Genomic DNA, 21,644 nt, shown 5'->3' on the forward strand with positions numbered 1-21,644 from the left:
TTTACCCTAAGATGTAGCCTTTGCTTTCTACTATCCTGTTATCATTTCTCTGCACTGTTTTGACTGAAGACTTTTCATTTATGATTGTCAGTGGATAATTAAATAATCATGCTTCAAGAAAAAGTGGGTCCTCACCTTAGAAATATTTCAGTTACAGATTTTCTAAGGTGTGAACATTTTCAGTTCGTCTTTAATTGTATTTTCCTCTCCTACGTTTAAAACTTTGTACTTTACTCTGTGTCGCTTTGGGAATAGCATTTGCTAAATGAGAATATTGTGGAATATAAAAATCACTTGCATTTTTGCATCTAGTTAATAGCTGGCTGTAAAACGCATCCAAAGCAGGAATGTAGATCAGCATTTAATAAAAAAAATGCTACAACAGCATATGAATATGTATACCTTTTTTCAAAAAACAGGCTTATGATACAGTGCTATGGTATTTTTGCCAGTTTGGTCATTTTCCTTCCAGACTGGGTGGAAAAAGAGCTGATATAAGAACACCATTTGCCTTTGCTCTCATGTCATGGAAACCAGTAGCAGGTTTTTAAAAGGAACAATTAAGTCCCAGTGCAGTGCAGTTATTTTCAGGCTGCCTTACACGTTGATAAGCTGGCATTTAAAATGTTTTGAATATCATGAAAATCCAGACCATTCCAACCCTGCATTGGACAAATGTTTGTTGAGAACAAAGGAATAAAAAAAACTTTAAGAAATATTGATAATTCAACCCCTTACCACAGGAACTCAGCTAACAGTGATTTCATGGAACAAATCAACCCAGCTATGTGAGGAATTGGTGTATCTTTTTTAATTTTCTTGTTCTGCCATGCTGGTTTGTCTTTTTCTTTCCTCTGGCCAAGACATTTCATTGTACAAGAGATAGTGATGATAATAATAATGCTATATTAATAAGTTACTTTGTTCTTGTGGCTAAGTACATAGTCCTATAAAGTCCTACACAGGTCGGAAAGCTGTATAGGTCAGCACTGATGTACATTCTGGATACTGAGTTTAGCAAGTTGGTTCTTGTGATCATTGCCACTGTAATGTTTTGAGCTGGTGGGCTGACTTACTGTTGTTGGATTGCATCTTCTTGTTAGCCTTCTTGTGTAACAGTAAAACCTCCCATAAATCTTTTCCTTTGTCAAAGCATGAAGGATTTTACCCTGGTACATTCTTTGACATCTGGAATAGTTTTTGGAAAAGCTGCCTGGATAACAGAGAAATTGGCAGCATTTATGAATAGATGAGACCTCAGTGTATTTTGGTTTGTTTGAGTAGAGAGAACCTGGGAGTAGCTTTCCTGCTGCAGAATGCCTTAGAGTTCTGACAAGTAACTTCTGCTGATTTACTTGGGAAGTGTTTGAGCTAATTTCACAAGGTTGTTTTAGCATTTCCCTACTATTTCACAGGGGAAGGTACAAGCCTCTGTTTTTCATCATATTTCTTGGTAAGAATGTTTTTCTTTGGCAGCCTGTTCTGTTTTTGGGAGACATATCTTAACAATGGAATGGTGGCACAGGTAGCGTTGTTGTGTCACAGCACCTGGGCTGTGCATTTTGACATGGGCTTAATCCCATGTTGGTCTGTAGCATATGTATTTGTGTGGGTTTCCTCCCACAGTCAAAACACATGTGTTTTTGGCAAAATGGTGACTCTAAATAGCCCATAGTGGATATGTATGTGTATGTTATGTTGCTCTGGCGTACAGATGGGTGAAGAATCTGCTAAATTAATAAATGTAAATGTCATTCACATTTCGGAACCACTTTCAACTGTTGGGAGGAATAGAAAGTCCCATTCAGTTCTGATGAAATTTGAAGAAATGTCTTCTAAGACAAAATAGGGGTGTTAAATGTAAATCCTAATAAAACTGAATTCTCATAACCCAGATGTGCTTATTTTGGAGTATGACTTTACTCACTCTGTAGTGTATTCATGGACACCGTACTGCTGCTGATGTCAAGGCTTTTCATATGGTTGTCTCAGTAAGATTTACTTCTTTTCACTTCTGTTTCAGAACTTCAACTAGAGGTGCTGTTGGCACTTTCAGTTGAACTATTTCATTGAATTACATACATATGCAACTGCTTGTGCAGTTATGTTTGGCTAGAAGACGATCAGATGACTTCAAATAAGTCCTATATTGCTTTCACACACACACACACACACACACACACACACACACGTGCGGTTGCACTCATACATGCACAAACACCGTGACAGTTCACACACAATTGATCACCTTGTTCGATAAAACATTCCATGAAGTTTGTGTAAATTACCAATATTTCACATTTGTTCTTAAAGAATCTGATTTGACAAATTTTTTCAAGGTAAGTGTGCTTTGCTAATCTCAAGGTTTTAGTTAGTCTTTCATTGTCTTTCTTGATCCTTCCCTGTAGAATAATATACTGACATTTTGTTCTATTTTGGCATTGTTACTGTCAGCTCAGGCTGAAAGGGAAAACTTGAAATGTACAACTTAGCAAGCACAAACTTTTCTTATTTCAACAGATCACAGCTTGTGTCACCTTGAAGTAAAGATCCACAGGCCTGTTGCTTTAGCTGTTACCCCAGCAATATATATAATGATGTGCCAAATAGTCTTATCTTACTCAAGTTTCAGAGCATTGCTGAATCACGGTTGTCTCATGCTTCCTAAAAGCCTTAAGGACAGCTGTGGGTCCGCAGCATTGGGTGGTCATGACCAATACGATACAACACTCCCTTCACACTGCACTCACCTGAAATGCTCCAAAAGAAAAATGAGGTACAGCAGGGTTTCCCTGAAAAAGAGCCTATGGGTAAAAATAGAAATTTTGCCTCTTCACTTGGAGGGGATTACAGCCAACTTTCAGGGTGGAATCAATCCCCTCAAGGGCATTGTAGGAGGGTAAAGCTGGAAATATTGCTTGGCCCATTAACTGGGCGGGCTTTGTTGCTGTGTCCCAACTTGTTGTCCCTGCTGACCATGAATGTCACTGCTTCAAGTCCATGGTGGCAGAATGCAGCAGCAAAGCAAGTGAATGGTCCTCTGCAGAGAGGCAGGCTGTGGTTCCTGCTCAGAACACTAGGTCCCTTTGTCCGGCAGTAGGAGGCACAGAGACTGAACACATTCCTGCAGAAGCCGGCACAGTGCCAACTCTGCTAGGGACATAATAAAGAGAGAGAAGTAAAGGAGAGAACCAGGTCTTTGTGTGACTTTGGGTTATATGTTTCTTTTTTTAGTGGTTCTGTGCAATTTGTGAATGAGAACACTTTATTTAGTTTTTTGTAGAGGTTTTTTTCTTTCATGCAGGTTTTTTCATTCAAATGAATTTTTTTTCCCTTCATATAATTTATTCAGTAAAATTCAGCAGGAATTCAGACGCTGGAAGTCCATTCAATATATGTGAATATGTGTGTGTGTGCACGCTCACACTTCTATATACTACCTACCACACTGACAGGACTCACTGCCACAGGTGAATGATGAAAGCTGATTCTTGCTGATGCGAATAGCCTGTGGACACTGGACATATAGAGTAGCAGTTGGTGAGAAAAAGGAGGGGCAGATGTCTTTTTTTTTTTTTAAAGAAATTCTTGGTCAAACAAAACCCAAATGTGGCTCTTTGGTGGTTGTGAGGTTGTGCAGTGTGGTTAGAAAACATGGTATTAAACTAGTGCCTTTCCTTGTTCTCTTATCCTCAACCCCCTACCATACTTTTGGAAACCTCAGTGAAAGAATCTGTCAGATATGTGAAAGTCCTGTTGTTTAACCTGGGGCAACAGTGTGAGGGTATGAGAAGCCTGGTTGAAGGGAAGGCGAATGGTTGGTTCCTTCTGATATATCTCAAATATGTAATATACTGTATAAGATATATATTTAATCTTATTTATTTTCTGTTTCTTCACGATGTTAATGACCTCTCGTTTTTTGAAGAGAGTAGGTTGTACAGTTGATGGTCCTTCAAATGGAAAATTACTCATTATGGTCACGAAAGGCAGCTTGTAAGAGGTAGACTAATGTCCGTTTTGTGAGAGCAAAAGAGCTATTCCTAAAAGGCTGATATTGGCTACAATGTGGAGGAGGGTTTGCTGGTCATTTCTGAGAAGGTCTTAAGTTATTTGGTTGTGGGTTTTTAATGCCAAGCTGAAGAGGTATATTGTAATGTGATGAATTGTAACAATACTTTTGGGGTACTGTCTAGTGTGGGAAGGGCAGAGTGACACAAGGTGGAGTATGCATGAGCAGGAGAGGAGAGATGGGAGAAGATAGCAGAGAACACGGATGTGCATGCCAGCTGTTTGGATATGTCAGAACTCCAAAAATAAAGTGTCGGTTCCCCTGAGTCCTATGGTGTGACATTTGGTCTTTCTACCATGTAATGGGGAATCTTACCTCTTGCATCACCCAAGGTGAGAAGTAGCGGATATGAGGTGAGCTAGAGCCCTCACCATCATGCAGACCACAAGTTTATCACAGAATTAACTGTGTGTCTCGGTATTGAAGGGTAATAGATTATACAGCTACTGTCTGATACCTAATTGCCTTAGCTGCAACCATCATCATCATCTGGGGCACAGGGTATTATACATTTAGCTGACAGTTTTCTCCAAAGTCACTGACAATGTTAATCTCCCTACACCTACTTACCCATTTGTACAGGTGGGTAATTTTACTGGAGCAATTTTTAGGGTAAGTATCTTGCTCGAGGGTGTTACAGCCTGAGGTAAAATGCAAACCTGTAACCTTTGGGTCCACAGGCGGTGGTGGCTCTGACCACTATGCTATCAGCTTTCCCCATATGTTTGGTGGGCAGGAGGGTGAGAGTAAAGACAATGGGCAGGCAGTGCTTTGCTTTTTCATGTGACACAGTCAACCTTCAACCAGCCAATGCTGAAATGGCTTCTCAGATCACAGAAAGAATCAAATCTGGAAGCCACAGGTGGAAGGGCTTTACTTGCTGCATAGAACCTGTTATCAAACTTGTTCAGATTAAAATCTGAATCTAAGAATGGTGTGACAGGACAGGAAGACCATGAACATTAATTGTATTGTTGAGATCAGGAGCTGAAAATTCTTCCTTCAAAATACTTGTGTGTGTGTGTGTGTGTGTGTGTGTGTGTGTGTGTGTGTGTGTGTGTGTGTGTGTGTGTGGCATTTTGAAAATTACCTTAAATATATCCATTTCAAATGAGTTGTTGCCGCTTGTCTTTTGGGCATTCATTTTGATTTTGTGTTTCTGTACTCAAAGAATCACAAGGAATTGCCTATTTATAATAAGAATAATTTTTTTCTTTTATTACGAGAAGAGGAGGCAAGAAAGGAAATATTCAAAAGTGAACCTGCAGAATCCCAGTAAAAAACACCATTCTTATATTCCCAGATTATTCAAATGTGTCATTCATAGAAAGATCCTAGCAGGCACGGAGGGTTGGTAAGCAATTCTGTGGTTATGGTGTGAGAGGACAGACTTGTACAAGATAGTGAGAGACAGACCTCTTCGCCATACTGTTTTGACAGTTATTATAATAGGTGTTAAATTCTAGGTGGGAACGTGGTGTTACTGAACACTGGGAAATGCTGGAACATGTTTTACTAATCTTAGTTCATGAAGGGAGTCTAGTATTGTGAGTTTGTGCCAGTAAGGGATGGCTCAGGCTCTTCACGTTGAAATATTAAACTTTTGCACTGATTGTAGATTCCCTTGTTAAGGAGATATTGAAGGTCGCCGGTTTGACTGCTAAAGCTTACTCATACAATACCATTTCTGTGAGCTCTCTTTCTGGGTTTTTAGATGACCTATGCCTCTTACTGTTTTCATTGTTGTTGATGTAGCTGCTTCATACTTTGTTTAGGCTTATTTTAGAAGAGAAAAGAAGCTTTTAAGTTGTTACCATGGCAACAAACCAGCTCACAGCAGGATTATGAATGAAGTCAGAAGCAAAGCGTAGAGTCAAGTGTTTTTGACATGAATGGGATAATTTGCCACTGAGGGACATATCTGTTATTTCTCCCTCTCTCCCTTTCTTTCTCTCTCAAAACCTCTCCCTCTTTTTTCCATCTCTTCCCTTTCAGAATCTCATTTCAATCTCATGTTTTTATCCTCTTTGAGCCTGTAGGTTGTTTATGGCAGTGTGGTGGGTTGCTGGTCCTCAGAGTCACAGTAGTCAAAATGATATTTTCATGTACATTATAATGGACAAGGGCTGAGCCTTCAAGTTTTGTGTTGAACCATTTAAACTCTGAAGCATGTTGTTACAGCCTATTATGGGCAGCTGTAAATGAGTAACTTAAGTTCCTGACTCAGAATGAGTCTCTGAAGATTCTCCAGCATTCTTACTGGGTTTGTCTGACTGTCCGCTGACTGAGCTCTGCTGAGTATGAAGAGTTTCAGTATACTCTCATTAAGTATTGAATGTGTCAGTAGTGGCATCGATCTGTTTTGCTGTTAAAAGCTTAACTTTTAATGGCATGTTAATATGGCCTGTTCATTTGCAGAAAAAAAGAAGCTCTCGGGACAAATTGCTTCATATATTATTTCTGTAATAATTTAGCAAAGCATAAAGGTCTTGGCAAGGAAGGATAAGTAGTGAAATTATTGGTTTGAGGTGGCTTCTGCCTCTCAGGAGTACATGTATATTATCCCCATTGGTATTCAGGACTTCCGGAATCAATTTTTTTAGCTGATATCCCTAAAAAAATATAGAAAGGCAAGCTGCAGTGATGGGGAAAAATGCACCCTTTTTCAGGTTCTTTTTTTTAATCGACTGATGGAAAATCCTAAAATGTTCCTACATCAATTTAACTTGCAGTACAACCACCTCTTACCTAATGGGGTTCATTGATTCTGTGAAATCACTGTGTCAGGCAAATTCTCCATTTGAGAGGATCAAACATTGCTTCTTGGCAAAAAATTTGTTCCCGGACAGAACTTAAAAATTAAACATTAATAGAAAAAAAAATTTAAAAATATGCAAATACATATATACATGCATAAAAAAGTGCATATGCATATGCCTGTGTGTGTGTGTGTGTGTGTGTGTGTGTGTGTGTGTGTGTGTACACAAATATTTGCAAAACCTGCCTTCAGGAGAGACATTCAAGCTCTTTTTTTACATGTCTGCTTCATAAACCATTGTAGCAATTTTTGTACAGGACTCCGTTACATGACGGATGGGCATTGCAATTCAAATGTGTCATTTTGGGAAAGGTGCTCAAACAGAATGAGAAAAATATCCTTTTCCCCATCCCAAAGGTTGACACTTCATGAAGATTTCTTCTGCCATTAGAAATTATACTCAACAAATGACAAGGGTGGTTTAAGAATTTAATTACAACATGAGTGGTAAATGTCCCAAAGCCCCATGTAAAACCATTTGGTAATGCCTTTCAGTGGTTTTTGTGGGAAGCCTTTATTAGCACATATCACAGAACATTGCGAGTGTTGCCCTTTGAGAATCTTTTGTGATGCACAGATTCAGCATTGTGCTCCTGGAAGGCAGATGTTCTGAGGCAATATGCTGAGAAGGACTTTGTTCAAAAATTAAATTAATTGAATAATTACAATAGTGTTTTCTTCTGGGGGTTAATCAGAAATTCTACATCTAGGCTACCTTTTGAACAAGAGCTGGGAAAGGTGGGAACTTTACAGTCACAGAATGACAGTATAAGAAGTTCCTCCTCTTTTCACCTTGTTCTTGTCTAGCATCTCCATACCTCCTCAGCATTGTAATGTCTGATGAAGGTGATACAAAATTCAGTAGAACACCCTGCTGTATAAAATAAATAAATTGTACATTGCTTTGGTTAAACATTGCTTAAAATACTTCTAAATAAATAATAAATATCTAGCAATGTCCTTAACCTGAATTGCCCCAGTAAAACATGCATTCATCAGACTTGGGAAGTTAGGCAGTGTTTCTTGTGTCTGGGCCCAAAGCTGTTGTTGATAAACAACGAAGAGGCAGTGTTCCAAGAAAAACAGACATCTCAAAGTTCACAGATTTGGAGTGAGATCAAGTAAAACATATAAGGCCATGCCTCTGTTTAATCATTTTGCCTTGTTCCTGACTAGAGGGGCCACTGTGCCTTCTGCTAAGACTGTGGGAGTTTTTTAGCCTAGTGTCTGTTGAAGCAATCCCAGCTGAATTTTGGGAATTCAGAATATGCTTGAAATCCAGAGCTATATTTGTCAACCCAACATACAAATAATTCCAAACCAACAAACTACAGGAACTTGAGATGCTTTCTGCATAACACCTGTGAATTAATAATACACACTGTTGTCACATAATAAAGGTTGACACAAGAATGACTTAAGAATAAAATCTTATAGTGAAATTCTGAAAATGAGGGTTTCCTTGCTCTTTCCATTTTTTTCTGCTAGTAGATTAGAGCTGTTGAAGTGATGACATGAGTTGTTTTCAGATGCAGTACTGGTCTGCATGTCTTATCCAGTCAAAACTTAAGGTACTTAATTGTGTCATTTTATAACTTGTATATTTATATTTGAAAAGCAGGCCTTAATACTTCTCTGGAGACCATTATGGAAGAATGGTACCATTGCAGCTTTGCAAAAGAAAAGACAGATGCTTTAGATAATGTTACAGAAGCCTTGTTCTACTGCTTTAGTCACTGCTTTGTAGTGATTAGTATCAAATGAGCTTAAAATGTTCAGTATAAAAAAGAATTTTCCTCTCTAAAAGATCAGTTTGATCTAAATGAATCAGAAACATGTTGTAATTTAAAAAATATCACTTTAATCTTTGCATTTTTTTTATTTTATACATTCTGATAAGTTGGACATTGTGCTGTGAAGATGACCATAGAGATTTTTTTTTTTTTTTTTTTTTTTTTTTTTTTGACTGCTAAATTGGACATTTACATTGATGCATTTGGCAGACACTTTTCTCCAAAACAATGTACTGTATTTCTTTAATGGGAGAGATTTTGTAGGTCTTAGGAATACTGTGCCATTGGAACTGCATGTTTGAAACAGCAGCTAACCAATGTTACAGCCTTTCTGCTTCACTCTACCCTAGAAAGACAGGCATACTGGCCCTCTTTGTAAGTTTGGAGAGACTGTATCCTGTGATTTTCACCAAATTTTGACAGGAGCACATGCTTAGAAAGTGGTAATCATGAACATTGCAGCTAGGAGGCAGTTAAAGCCATACTTATGGAGCACATTGCTTTGAATAGGAGATGTTGTATGACATTTTAAAATTATGAAACATGATTCCTTATCCTTTTTCTTTAGAAAACAACAGAAGTAAGAACACAGATAAAGTGGGAGTTTTACTATGCAGAAGACTTCAAAGAGATGTTTCTCCTTGCCATCATAAATCCCAAATAATACTGAGACATGCTATTGCTAGTGTACACTATATTTTTTGCTGACATTTTAATCCTGTATATAATAATATTCTTGTCCAACAGATGCTCTATAGAGACCCTGTAATAGGTCCCACGGTCTCTTTACCTACAGCCCTGGCACTGTCCTTTCTGCATATGGTATGCAATAAGGATGTTGACTTCGCCATAAAGCAGAGAACCAGCACATTAATCTTTCACATAAATCATACCTCACTATGTTGGGGAACCAAAGTGTCTGAAGGGCCACTTTATGCCTATGGGACGTTTGCACTAGACAGCATAAGCTACTCAGCATAGGCCATTAAAGAGGCGTGTGGAAGTTCTGTGTGTTGTGACTGTGGGAGTGTTATGAATTCCCAGCTTAACACTTAAAGAATGAGGCAGTGGGTAACTGGTAAAACTGTTACTCCTTGGAATGTTTCTTTAGGTGGAAAGTGCAGAGTGACCCCTGCCTTTCCTGCTGAGAAAAAAATTTTTTCATGTGGTTTCCGGATGTTCATGATAGAATTGTCCTGTGTACTTGCACTTGGTTTGCTCGTGTACCACAGAAAACTTGTTACTGCTTGAGTGCACCACCCTCACTGAACGTGTCCATCGCAGGGAGGAGAGCCTGTTACACAGATGGAAAATGGTGACTGGCTGAGCTTTGTAGAGTCACATGGCTTTTCGGTGATGCTCCAATGATTCTGTTTAAATGGGAAAGGTGCAAAATCTTTAGTAAACTTTTCAACTGCTCTAACAGCCTCACGGGAGAGGTGTCACTGAAGACTGCTGGAAATTCAAACACACAATGGCTAATGAAATAAGAGCTACACAGCCATCTGCCACAGAACACACACACACACACACACACACACACACACACACACACATAAACAGTATTAGGTACAGTATAACTGTATAATTTTTTTATGCATGCACTGATGGCATGAGTGAAGTAGTTTTGCTTCCAGACCCAGCAGTACTATATAACTGATGCAGAGAGCAAAGTGTCTGCTTAGTAAGCAAATGTAGTGTGCTCCCAAATGGAATAAATGTAATGGATTGTCAAGGATAGACTGTGGGGTGTGAGGGGGTCCTTGTCATCTCTGCCTAAGAGGACCAGATGATCCATTGGTAGGCAGAAGTGCTGGTGCTTCATCCACACATATGTAATAAAACGGCTGTATTTTTATTTTTTTGGGGGGGAAGGGGATCGCCTCAAAAATGTGTCTAGCAGCATACATTACTAAACGTCATAAGAAGTTATATGTGTTGTACTCATGTTCTAAGCCTGGATTCTCATACTTCAAGTGGTGTACTTTCATTTTGCCTTCATTCAGCTTTTAGTGGGTTCAAGCAAGAAGGCAGATTCAGAGATTCTTGCTTAGGAAATATGGGAGGGTAGTGTGAACGTGTGTCACTCTGCACACATGTACGTGTGAGCATGACCATTATGTTGAGATTACTGACAGTCAGTGCAGATGGAACATCACTTGCATTAAAGCAGCTGCTTCCCCTCCAAGACAAGGCCTAAAGCTGTGTGTTAAAGTCTCTTAGGTACATATTTTATCAGTGGCTTATGCATTGATGAAACTGAACGAGAGGGGTTTACAATTATGGTTTAATTGTGGCAAAGTCTACTACTGATTAGGGTTGGAAAGCTGTGGTAAACTGTAATACACAAGTACAATTTGTGAACTGTGTGTGCAGGAATCCACAGTTGATTTCATTTTCACAAGGTCTTAGTGATGAGGTTTGATGCTGTGGCATGCCTGCTCTTCTATTACCCACAAGGTCCTTTCCTCAGTGATGCTTATACTGTGGTCTTTTCAGACTGTCAGTTATAGTCTCCAAATACCAGTGGGTTTTATCACACAGTGAGTTGACCCTGGTGCAGGAGCACATTTGAAACCAATTTCTATTTTGGGAAGAAAATGAGCAGAAATATTCCATCTGTGATGATGATGATGTGTGATAATGGTCTTGCTAATAGAGGCAGTCTTTATTCCGTGGCTCATAATGCAATGTTTCTTATTATTACTGGAGATTTTTCTTTGTAATGTCTATTTGTAGCATGTTGTCTTGGCTGTAACCACAAAAAATGGATTGGGGAACCACAGCAATTTGATATATGCAGCCCAGGTGGACAGTCAGCATATCTGAACTTCATTTGACTTGGTTTAAATTGAACAAAAACCCTTATATACTGTATGTCCATAATCCTTCTGGAAACTTGCCTTCATTCCACACTTTGTGGCCAAAGTACCTAAACTATAGCTTTTCTGTAACGGAGACTTAAGCACACCATGCAATCTGTAACAGACATACCTCGCAGACTTGTCATTTATTCCTCCACAGCATGCATGCTCATGAATATTGAGGGTTGCTTGCTTTCATAGAAGCCTGACTGTGGAATTCTACAGGTGCTCTTTTAGTAATAGGTACCTGAGATTGTGACCTAATTGGTTATGACTGTATGACTCAGTTATTCATGACCATGCTACCCACTTATTGAAGACCCTGTGATCAAGTCATTGACAGACAGCAATCTTGTGACCAAGCTTCCTGATGCAGTAATTTTGGGGTGCTGTTGAAAGGTTGGATACAGGTTCTGGGTTGGTTCAGCCTGATTCATATGGTGATACACTGAAGAGTCCATTTATTTCCCTGAAGCTGCTGAGGGGAGCATGTATCATGTACGAGCCTCCTCACTTTGGCAAAATGCCATGTGAAGGTGGGAATCACATGTATAAACACAAACTAAGAATAGATTATAAACACAGTTGCTTTCAGAAACCAGGGGGTGGGGTTGAGGGCTACAAAAATATCCCTTGGTAGCAGGGAAACCAAGGTGCCAAGTTGTACATTGAGCTGGCAGAAGGCCTTGGTAGATACCACAGTTGCTTTCCTTGGTGATCCTCTAGTTGTGTGAAAATAATACAGAATTAGTACAGCATAATGCAGTAGATTGCCAGTGCTTTGCAAACCATCCTGCATAGCTTGTTATTCAGATAGATGTTTTTTTTTTAAAAAAAATATGCTTTTCACTTCAGCATTGAAAGGATCAATACATTTCACTTATCTCACCTTGATATTGTGTCCTGTACCCTGTCATTTTAAGGCACTTTGAATACATATCATCTTTATAGGTAACAGCTTTCGAAATAGTGTCCCTCCTCTAAGTGGCATTGCTACGCTCATGTGCTTCTACCCTCAGGCACTGCCTGTGTCGGTGTTATTATCTGGTCATTTCAATGTGTGCTCTGTAAACATTCCCACTGAGTAGGTCCTCATCATAAAACTCACAATTACAAAACGTCATACCTGTTTTTCTGTTTTCATTAAACTGGCTATTGCAGAGCACCCAGATGTGTGACTGCACTGCAGTTCCAAATCAAGCATGAGTTATTGTTGTCATAACAAAAGTCTCAGCAGGCTAGAGGAAGTTGGTTGAGATGGCAGTGTAACAGTGAGACGTGGAGCTTTAGCAAATGGAGAAAGACCTGTCTCCTTTCAAATGTTCATTCCCTGAGCTTTATAGGGTTTTTGTCTTTTTTACAGAGCAGTAAATTGGGGTGGTGTCAGAGTACATCTGAAATCTGAGCCACTTACCCCTGCCACCTCTAATAATAATAAATGATTCTGAAGCTTACGACACAACCACCACAAGAAGGTTCAGTTACGCATAGCGTATGCATGCTGAAGCATGGCAATGGTGAAAGCAACATTTTGAGATATAAATGTTTTAAGATCGAACAAGTCCAAGCCCAATTTGTGGTCCAGGTAATTGGACACAGGTGTCAGGTAAATGGGACAGGGATTATGGGTGTTTTTGCAGCTCCTGAAAGAATGGTGTGTTTTACAAGAGAACGGACATCCACTAGAAATCCACTGGAAGCTGCTCCACTTAAAGAGGCTGTGAGGGGCTCCAACTTCCTAATACAAGCAAAACCTCTTCAGGGCAGATAGATGAAGCCTTGTGTCTCCTTCTTCCTTCTGTTTACATGAAGTTCATTATGTGACAGTGAGTCCACAGATTATTGTAGAAGAAGCACTGAGGTTGAAACCTGCACAAAATGTCTAATTCTCCGGTAAACAGCTTTTTAAATGAAAACTAACGGTAATGAATGAATATTATTTGTCACATTGCCCCAACAGTGTGAAGTGCTATGCAGCAAGGAGTTTGGTAGAAGTTTTCACACAGCACTCCAATGATTGTGGTCTGTATCTAATTAGACTAAGTTTAGAGTAGTTTCTAGTGAGTATCACAAATAGTGACTAGATAGCAAAGTGAATACATTTTAGTCACTATGGTCTTCCCCATCTTATGAAGGTAACATGTTCCTGAAAAAACTCTTTGCGCGGTGAATTTTCATAATTTAAAGATGTAATTGCCATTAGTTTCAATGCTAAAAATTTTCCCAAGTCCCAAAATTGACACCCATTTCTGCTGAAATATTGTCAAAACCCATTAAAATGTACACAGGTGTTGCAATAGTAAATACTAATCATAGCACAACAAAACGGGACAGTTTCTCTTAATTACTCTAATACTGTATAGCTGGCTACGTGCAGCCTTTAAACTTTTTCGTAGCAGTGAAGTACCATAAATGTAACAAAACTTGGGTTTCCTCCAGTTGCTTTGCTTTCCTTCCATAGTCCAGGGACTTTTGTTTTAGTTTAACTGGTGACTCTAAATTGCCCATAGTATGTATCTCTGTATATGTATTCATATATGTATGGGGTTGTGTGTTATATGTACTGTATTAATTAGAACTCCTTGTAAAGTTGAATTCTCGTTGCTCAATTTAGCGTATTATGGGAGGCGACTATTTTATTACTGTCGTATGACTTTAAAGTATGGTTTGGCTGTCAGCTAACCTGCTGCTCTTAATATCTTCTGCTGTTTAATACCTTACAGCTTAATTGAAACCCATAGACATGAAGAAGAAAACTGCTTATCTTAACCAAAACTAAGGGTATGGTTCTAAATGTGAAAGCTAGGATTAACCTTCTCACACCACCACATGTACTATATCTATAGTGGAGTAAAATCACTTCTGAACATACTTATTCAGCTCTTTCTTTAAAAGAAAATGGGATGTGATATGGGATTTAGAATGGCTAGATCAAAACCATCATCTTGTGACAAAGGGACTCATTTCATCTGTGGAAGGGACTCTGGGTCGTAAGAAAAAAATTACTGTCTCTCCAACACTGTCAGAAAGGAGCATATATGGATAATCAAATACAGCAGTACTAGACTTTTATACCTTGTGCCAGATCCAAAGAAAAGCATCTGATTTAGTCATGGTCATGCCTTCTTCCACTCTCAAAAAGAATCGAAATGTGATTTTAATTGATCCCTTGCTTGGGATTTTTTTTCCCAGATTGATTGTCTGATATTCAAACATGGGTTTTCATGACAGAGTTTAAAAACACAGCTGTCTTACTGATGAGTCTTATGCAGACTTACATAGACCTGATACAGATCTTTAAAAGTGTAAGCAGTTCTATAAACCACCCCCCCGGCTTTTTTCTTAGTATTTATATTTCTTCCATTCTATGCCCAGTATTGAAATGAACATGAAGATTAAATCTTTTTTTTTTCTTTTTTCTGTAATGTATTCTTTTGAACCATGTAAGTATTGAGTGCAGGCTCTGTTTTTGGTATTAGTACAGGCTGATTCATTTCTTTTTCACACAACTACAGGTGAGTATTTTTATTTTTGCAGTTTATCCTCAGTATCTATCTGTAGGATTCAGCAGCAATGCCCCTTTCGGTATGTAAAAGAGTTGCTAAACAGAACCAGCCAAATCTCTTGACCAGTACAACACCTTCCACCACTCTTTTCGGAAATATTCCTCTAACTTTAACATCTTGATTTACAAAAGTAGATTCATATGAGCCCTAAAATCCCATGCTTCACCTGTCCTCCTGCATTTTGTAATGTGATATACTGTAACTGATACAGGAATACACAGGAGCCTGAAATGTCCATTCCTCCCTTAAAACTGAGTACTTGGAAATTCTTCTTTCCTGCTTGACCTGACATGAAGCTGTGAGGTAATAAAAGTGTAAATTTAAGGGTTAGCATCATTGCTTTTTTGCATACTTGTTTCATTGCTGCAACACTGCCAAAGCTTGTGTCTACATCAGCAGGGCTTCTGATGGAGGACCGTTTTGCAATTCTTGAATATGACAAAGTGCTTTCATTGAGATGATGATTCACAAATAACAGTGAACTTTCAGATTTGTAGTGACCTTGCTTATGTCTGCTCAAGTAGCTGGACTTGTCTTCCAGCAAGTGAACTGCTTATCCTAAGATTTTCAGGACTTCAGATTGGACTGTGCGTAGCCTTGCTGACACTGGTCAAGGCCTTCCCATTTGTGACGTTCTTCAGCTCTTTATCGAAATGTTACACATCTCACAATATAGTACATGTAATATAAAAACTGCATTTTTGCTGAAGAAATTAGGACATTATTTGCAAGCAGTGCCTGAAAACCATCTCAAAGACACAAGCTATCTGAACGCCTCCACTGGAAACAACATTCGTGGTCCCTGTTTCTCATGTGGCCCAGGAGACATAGCTCCTGATGAATGGTGACAATGGTCCTGGGGGGAGTGAGGGTTTCCTAAAAACTCCATTTTAGGAAGCCATGCAAGTCAAGAATGAGCTTCCCTGTTTTAACAACCTGTCACATAGTAGCACTCCTCTGAATATGCAAGCCATCCATCTAAATATGAGCACATGTATTTGTGGGAGAGCAGCTTGCTGAGTCATGTGCCTTCTCTCCACAAACAGTTGTTCCTGATACTGACATTAGATCCATTTGAATACACGTGTGCATCATGCTGGTACTGCTGCCCTGTTTCCTCCGCTCTTTAGTGCCTTTCCTTGAGCTCCTGGAATCACCAGATGGAGAAATCTGCTAGTGCACACCTCAGGTGCCACAGAAAGTCAGTTGAAGTGACCAGTACAAGTCTGAAAGGCAAGATAAACAATGCAAGTCATAGAAGGGCTTGAGTGAGTTACAGATCTGGTGCAATAAATACACACCCCTATAAGGCAGTATTAGTTGTTTGAAATGAACATGTCCTGTTACTAAATAACATACTGGTAAGTTGGCGCCTTTCTGTTGCTAGTGAAAGTGCTCAGGAGATGTTTTAAAAAAAAAAAAAAGCAGTTCCACAAACCCCTGTCTAACTGGAAGCTCTGTACCAGGAATAAAAAGCATTCTGGTGATTATTTTTTACATGCATTTAGAAACCAAAGTGCTGTGAACTGCATCGTTGCAGCTCTCGATGCTCTCGCTCATTTTCAGACCTACTGCTCTCAAGTCACGAAATCAAACACCGCTTGATGGTGCATGAGTTCTTCCTCCTTTTTTATTTCTAAATGTATAACATAACATAACATAACAACAAAACTTCAGCCAGTTCATTATAACATCTGTTAGCCTGTTATCTAGGAAATGATGGCAAGGCAGGCCATGGAATTTAATTGGCGGAAGAGGAAGGCCATTAGCCAGGATGAAGAGCCTGGCCTGCTCAGAATTCTGGCGGCGAAGCAGTTAAGGGTTTCTCTGTCACCCAGTGCAGCTCTCTGTGAATACAGAGCTCCCTAGACAAATCCAGGTCAGCTGTCAGACGAGATTACTGAGGAAAACAAGGGGGACCGACTCCCAAGTGCAACCCGGACGCGGGGATGGGGAAGTAGTGTATCTTTTTTAGTGACTTCGGCAGCCCCCCCCTCCCACTCGCACGCATATCCAGAGGAGCAGATGCTGAAGGATTGTTTTCTTCCCTCATTATTCTCCACATCGCTGTTTCCGTTTAAACTCGTGCTCGCTTCTCTGTGGGTGGGTTCTTTTTTGTGGTGGAGTGGCTTCCTCAGCCACACCTGCTATCAAGCAGAAAAGGGACTTAGCAACCCTTAGTCATGTCTACTTGGCCTTACAGGTGTCCGCTGTGCCAGAGTACCCAGATGTGTATAAACAGCAGCTGCCAAAGCCAATTAGTTATGTTACTTTGAATGTTACCAGTGAAGCTCAGCTGAATGTAAATCAGCTCCGGTGTGAAAGATGTGACATATGGATTGTTGTTCTTTTTAAAATTCCACTTCCTCACATTTTTTGCACCCACTGTTATTTTTTCCGCTTGTTATTTCCGGTTCTTATTGTGGCCTCAGGTAACCCTATGGCCTTTGTGCAGTTTTATAGCGGTTTGTCACGTGTCTGCAGCTTGTACTCAGACAGGCCACTGTGGGCCTGGGAATTGGGCCTGGTTGTTGTTGGCTCTGCTAACCATTTGCTCTTGCTCAGTGGCTTCACCTTCCCTTCATCCCAGAGCTCTTTCCAACTGGTAGCCACTAAAGCATAGGGCCACGGCATGAGTCTTTCTCCATGTGGAGGAGGAAGAAGTAAAAAATCCTCCCCACCTCCCTGCTCTGCTATAATTACAGGATGACAGTCCTCTCCAGCTCTCGTGAGAGGTGGCCTTTTTAGAAGTGCAAGGTTCTGGTTTGAAACTATACTGTTTGTCAGTAGTCACGGTAAAGCCGTTGAAGAATTTGTTGCAGCTGGAATGAACAAAAACAGTCCATCGTTTGTCGGTTAATCTATGAGCTTTTCATCCAGAGCAATATATACATGAACACTGTATGGAGGTGTAACCCATAGCCATCACATCACAGTACCACACCTAAACCATCAACCTGAAATAAATGTGTTGTACCTGTGAATAATTACAGCCTATGACTCTAGGCAGATTTTCATCTAAAGTTTGAAATAAGCATTTGGGCTCACATAATGTGAAGTCTGTTCAAATATGTGTGTTTAATTAGGGTCAGCTAACCAGAAGAGGCTCTTACTTACCAAAACAGCCCCATTTGGCTAAGGAGGTAAGTTATTTAAGCCCATTTCTCTCCCCCCAATGTAGAAAGGAAGACTGTTTCTTTAAACCTTATAAGGTTGTAGTTTAAATGGGTCAGCAAGCCTGACAGGAGAAGAGACATGACTCACTCTTTCTTTTGGATATAGTGTTTCCAAAAATGAGACGTTCCAAGTTCATCCCAAAGGAGTGGAGTGTCAACACTTGGGTCGCTGCCTTTTGTCCACTGCGTGTGATTTGAGGCTAATTGGCTTCCTTTCCACTAACATTTGGACTGAGGGAAGAACAGATTCATTGGTGTACTCTTATCACAGTTCTGCGTTTGTCTTTCTGCATTTCTTTTTCCAGAGACTGCATTACATTGGCTAAAACGGAGCACTGTGGAAAAAGGTAATTCCATCATTCTTCGCTGAACCCTAGATGAGATCTACTTAAATCTGATCCTCTCAAATCTTCATTAAAGATTTTTGAGAGTGCATTCATATCTATGATGATGCATGAAATTTCTAAGAATTATCCTGCTTTTTGTAACTGATGGAAAGTCTGAGGATTGAGATGTTTGCTTGGAGAAGGAACATTACAGATGGGCCATAAGTAAAATGGGAATTTGAGGATTGAAGAAGACAGCCTTACGTTAAGTGAACTTCATTGCTGCAGTTGGGAGACACTCCAGGCCTTCTTCCTCTATGATTGCATTTGCAGGGAAACTGGTCTCTGCCCACATTTTCTGTAACCTCACCTGATGCTTTGTGCTTTTGAGACATGATAGAGTTAACTTTATACCCTTCCGATTTGGGCATCTTGTTATGAACCCTTTTTGGCACCACTTTTTCTGGATCGAGATCCATTAAAAAAAAATCAATAAATGTTTCATGGCACAACGCCACAGTCCCTCTGCAGCAGATACTGGCTCGAGGACCTCTAGCTTGTCTCTTGGAACCAGGAACTTTTATGAATCTATTTCTGAGCCTGAACAGGAACTATTTTTACATGCCTTGGAGTGCGACAGCTATGATTTAGTCACAAAGCAGTTATGAGGGCAGTTGCAGTGATAGTCTGGTGCTTTTCCATGGTTGCTGAAACTAGTCTCACTATTCAACCAGGTCAGTGGAACTAGTCGCTGAAAAATTACTCTGATTGAATGATGTCTCCTCTGGGCTGAGGCCAGGTCCCTCACAGCAGTCTTTTTTGATCTGGCATGCTGAAGGGCCTACCTCGTAGGCCGAGAGACTAACTTACAGGCACATCAAAGCAGGATGAAACAACACAGGACAACAGCGGTTTCGCAGTTTCATCCATTGCTCTCCGAAAGGTTCGCAGTGCTTACAGCTGTCACTGTTACTTCAAGGGCGCCCCCACCACCAAGCACACACAGGCCATGTGCATTTTGTTCCAGGGTAACTGAAGACTTAATGTAACATCTACTTGGCCAGCTGCTAACTGTCATGGGTAGGCTGTGCTTGGTAATTGCAGTGCATACATTTTATGTAAATATAACATGCCTGTTTCTGTGTTTTTTTTCCATCTTGCACAAAGTGTGCTTATTTATCTTCCCTTTCATTCATTTGAGCCTTGCCTACTTTCCTGTGCAAAGGGCCCGTAGCTGAGCACTGTAATGCCATACTCTGTATGCACTGAGCCAGTTGCATCATAGGAAATATGCAGGCTTGCATATGTTTTGAGGTGTCTTCTTTAGGCAGTCCGGTCCCCTAGATAACAATGATGCAGGTGGTTAAAAATGAGGCACAATTCTGATTGTAAACCATAGATCAAATATTACTGAAATTGATTTTTAATGGCTCGTTTACATTTTCTGAACTTTTATTTCAAAGCCATATTACACTATGGTACATTTGAAATCTATACGTTTAAAAACGGGTGCGAAAAAAGCACATGCTTATTACTGGCTATAGGATGGAATGAGGCAAGCAACCATGGCCCCTCTCGTTTGCAGAACTCCTCATATTTTCCCCTAGTAGAATCACGTTTAAATAGAAATTTAAATGCATGAAATTCTAGAACATTCTCATTATTCCATGAGGGCATGCCTGGAAAAAAGAATTTTTGTTAAAATATATGGTGTGGTCATAACTATCCCAAAGACCACTCAGAAAAAAGTTTGTTATAAGTTAAGTTATATGTTATTTTTTTTAAAGCTGATGTACAGCTTTTTTTTTTTTATTTAGAAGTTTTCTGTCAGCCTGGAATCCTGCATTATATTCTGGTTTATTGTAACGTACCGTGTGCTTCAAGTACATGTGGCATTCCAGGTGAAATGCTGCAGTTGAACTGTGCTTCTGCTTTTGTACAGTTGAGATATGTCTACAAGTCTTAAGAAACTGTGGAAATTTTCTGTTGAGTAAAATGGCTAATAACATTTTTTTTCTTGCTTTTATTTCTGGCAGAATTACTTTTGTCCACACCCCATGTTCCGAGATGAGTGTGTGTAGGATCAGCGAGCTGGATTTATTTAAAGGAGGTTTTCTTGAGAAAATACCAGAGAAAATGCTTTTTCCTCTTTATGTTATTTGTTTTAGCAAAAGAAACATTTACAGTAGGCCTAGCTGTGAGTTGCATCCATCCTGGAGAGGACCTGACAAAGTGGATTTATGATATGTGGCGTCATTTCGCGCCGTTTCTTGCAAGCACATTCATTGGGACAAACGTTCCTTGGGGGAATCTAGCGTCAGAAAATGGGGGTGCGTCGCCTTGCCCTCATCACCTCACTGTGGTTGCCTCTCTGTGGGTCCCTGAAGATCTGTTGTTTTCTTGGCGCAACAGTTCAGTGGTTTGAGCTATAAGCTGAAAAGATTTTATTACGATGCCTTCCTTCCTACCTTATGTGAAGCTTATAAATTTCACTCCAGCTGCAGCCTTCTTTTCTCAAGGTGCCAGTGTTTATTTAACCCTTAGGTACTGAGTCATGTCTAACTGGAGACAGGATTCGCCCACCATGACTCAAGGATCATGAGTCCGTTGGGGGTACCAGCTCCCATGGCACGGTGAAGTTTTTGGGAGTAACAGTGAGACACACTGTGAACAGATGGCTAAGGGCGTGGGCCTGTTGGTGGACCCCCAGCCCATGTGAATCAGCCCCCCCACTTTAGTGACGAGCAAGGGGACAGGGAGGGGTAACTGCAGGAGCTGTCTCTCCTGGCACTGACGCTGGGCCTGAACTACGTGGTGGGGAGGGTGAGTCAGCACGACCCGACATTCCTATCTCGAATTCCGGTCACTGGGTGGTTGTGTGTGTGTGGGGGAGGGGGATGCCTGACGCCTGCGATTACAGAGGTGTCAAGGCACTCGACCCCTGAGGGGGTGGCATCAGATTGCTGCCAGTTCCACCAGATTTGCTTTAGCTAGAAGCAGATATCGCTCAGGTGGTGTGGGGGAATGCC

The 21,644-nt window shown here is 40.2% G+C and overlaps 1 protein-coding gene across 3 annotated transcripts in view; it reads left to right on the plus strand.

Annotated features, from left to right (window-relative positions):
- The window catches only part of ppp2r3a (protein phosphatase 2, regulatory subunit B'', alpha), a 59,424-nt gene that overhangs the window by 4,447 nt on the left and 33,333 nt on the right, over positions 1-21,644 (plus strand). The window contains exon 1 of one of the 3 annotated variants that reach the window (XM_018753629.2): positions 18,612-18,636. The exons of the other annotated variants lie outside the window; for them this stretch is intronic. The gene's annotated coding sequence lies outside the window, so the exon portion shown is untranslated. Of the gene's footprint in view, positions 1-18,611; positions 18,637-21,644 lie in introns of those variants that run through there. 3 annotated transcript variants of the gene reach the window in all.

Source organism: Scleropages formosus, chromosome 3, assembly GCF_900964775.1.
Source record: "Scleropages formosus chromosome 3, fSclFor1.1, whole genome shotgun sequence".
In the NCBI taxonomy this organism is placed as follows: domain Eukaryota; kingdom Metazoa; phylum Chordata; class Actinopteri; order Osteoglossiformes; family Osteoglossidae; genus Scleropages; species Scleropages formosus.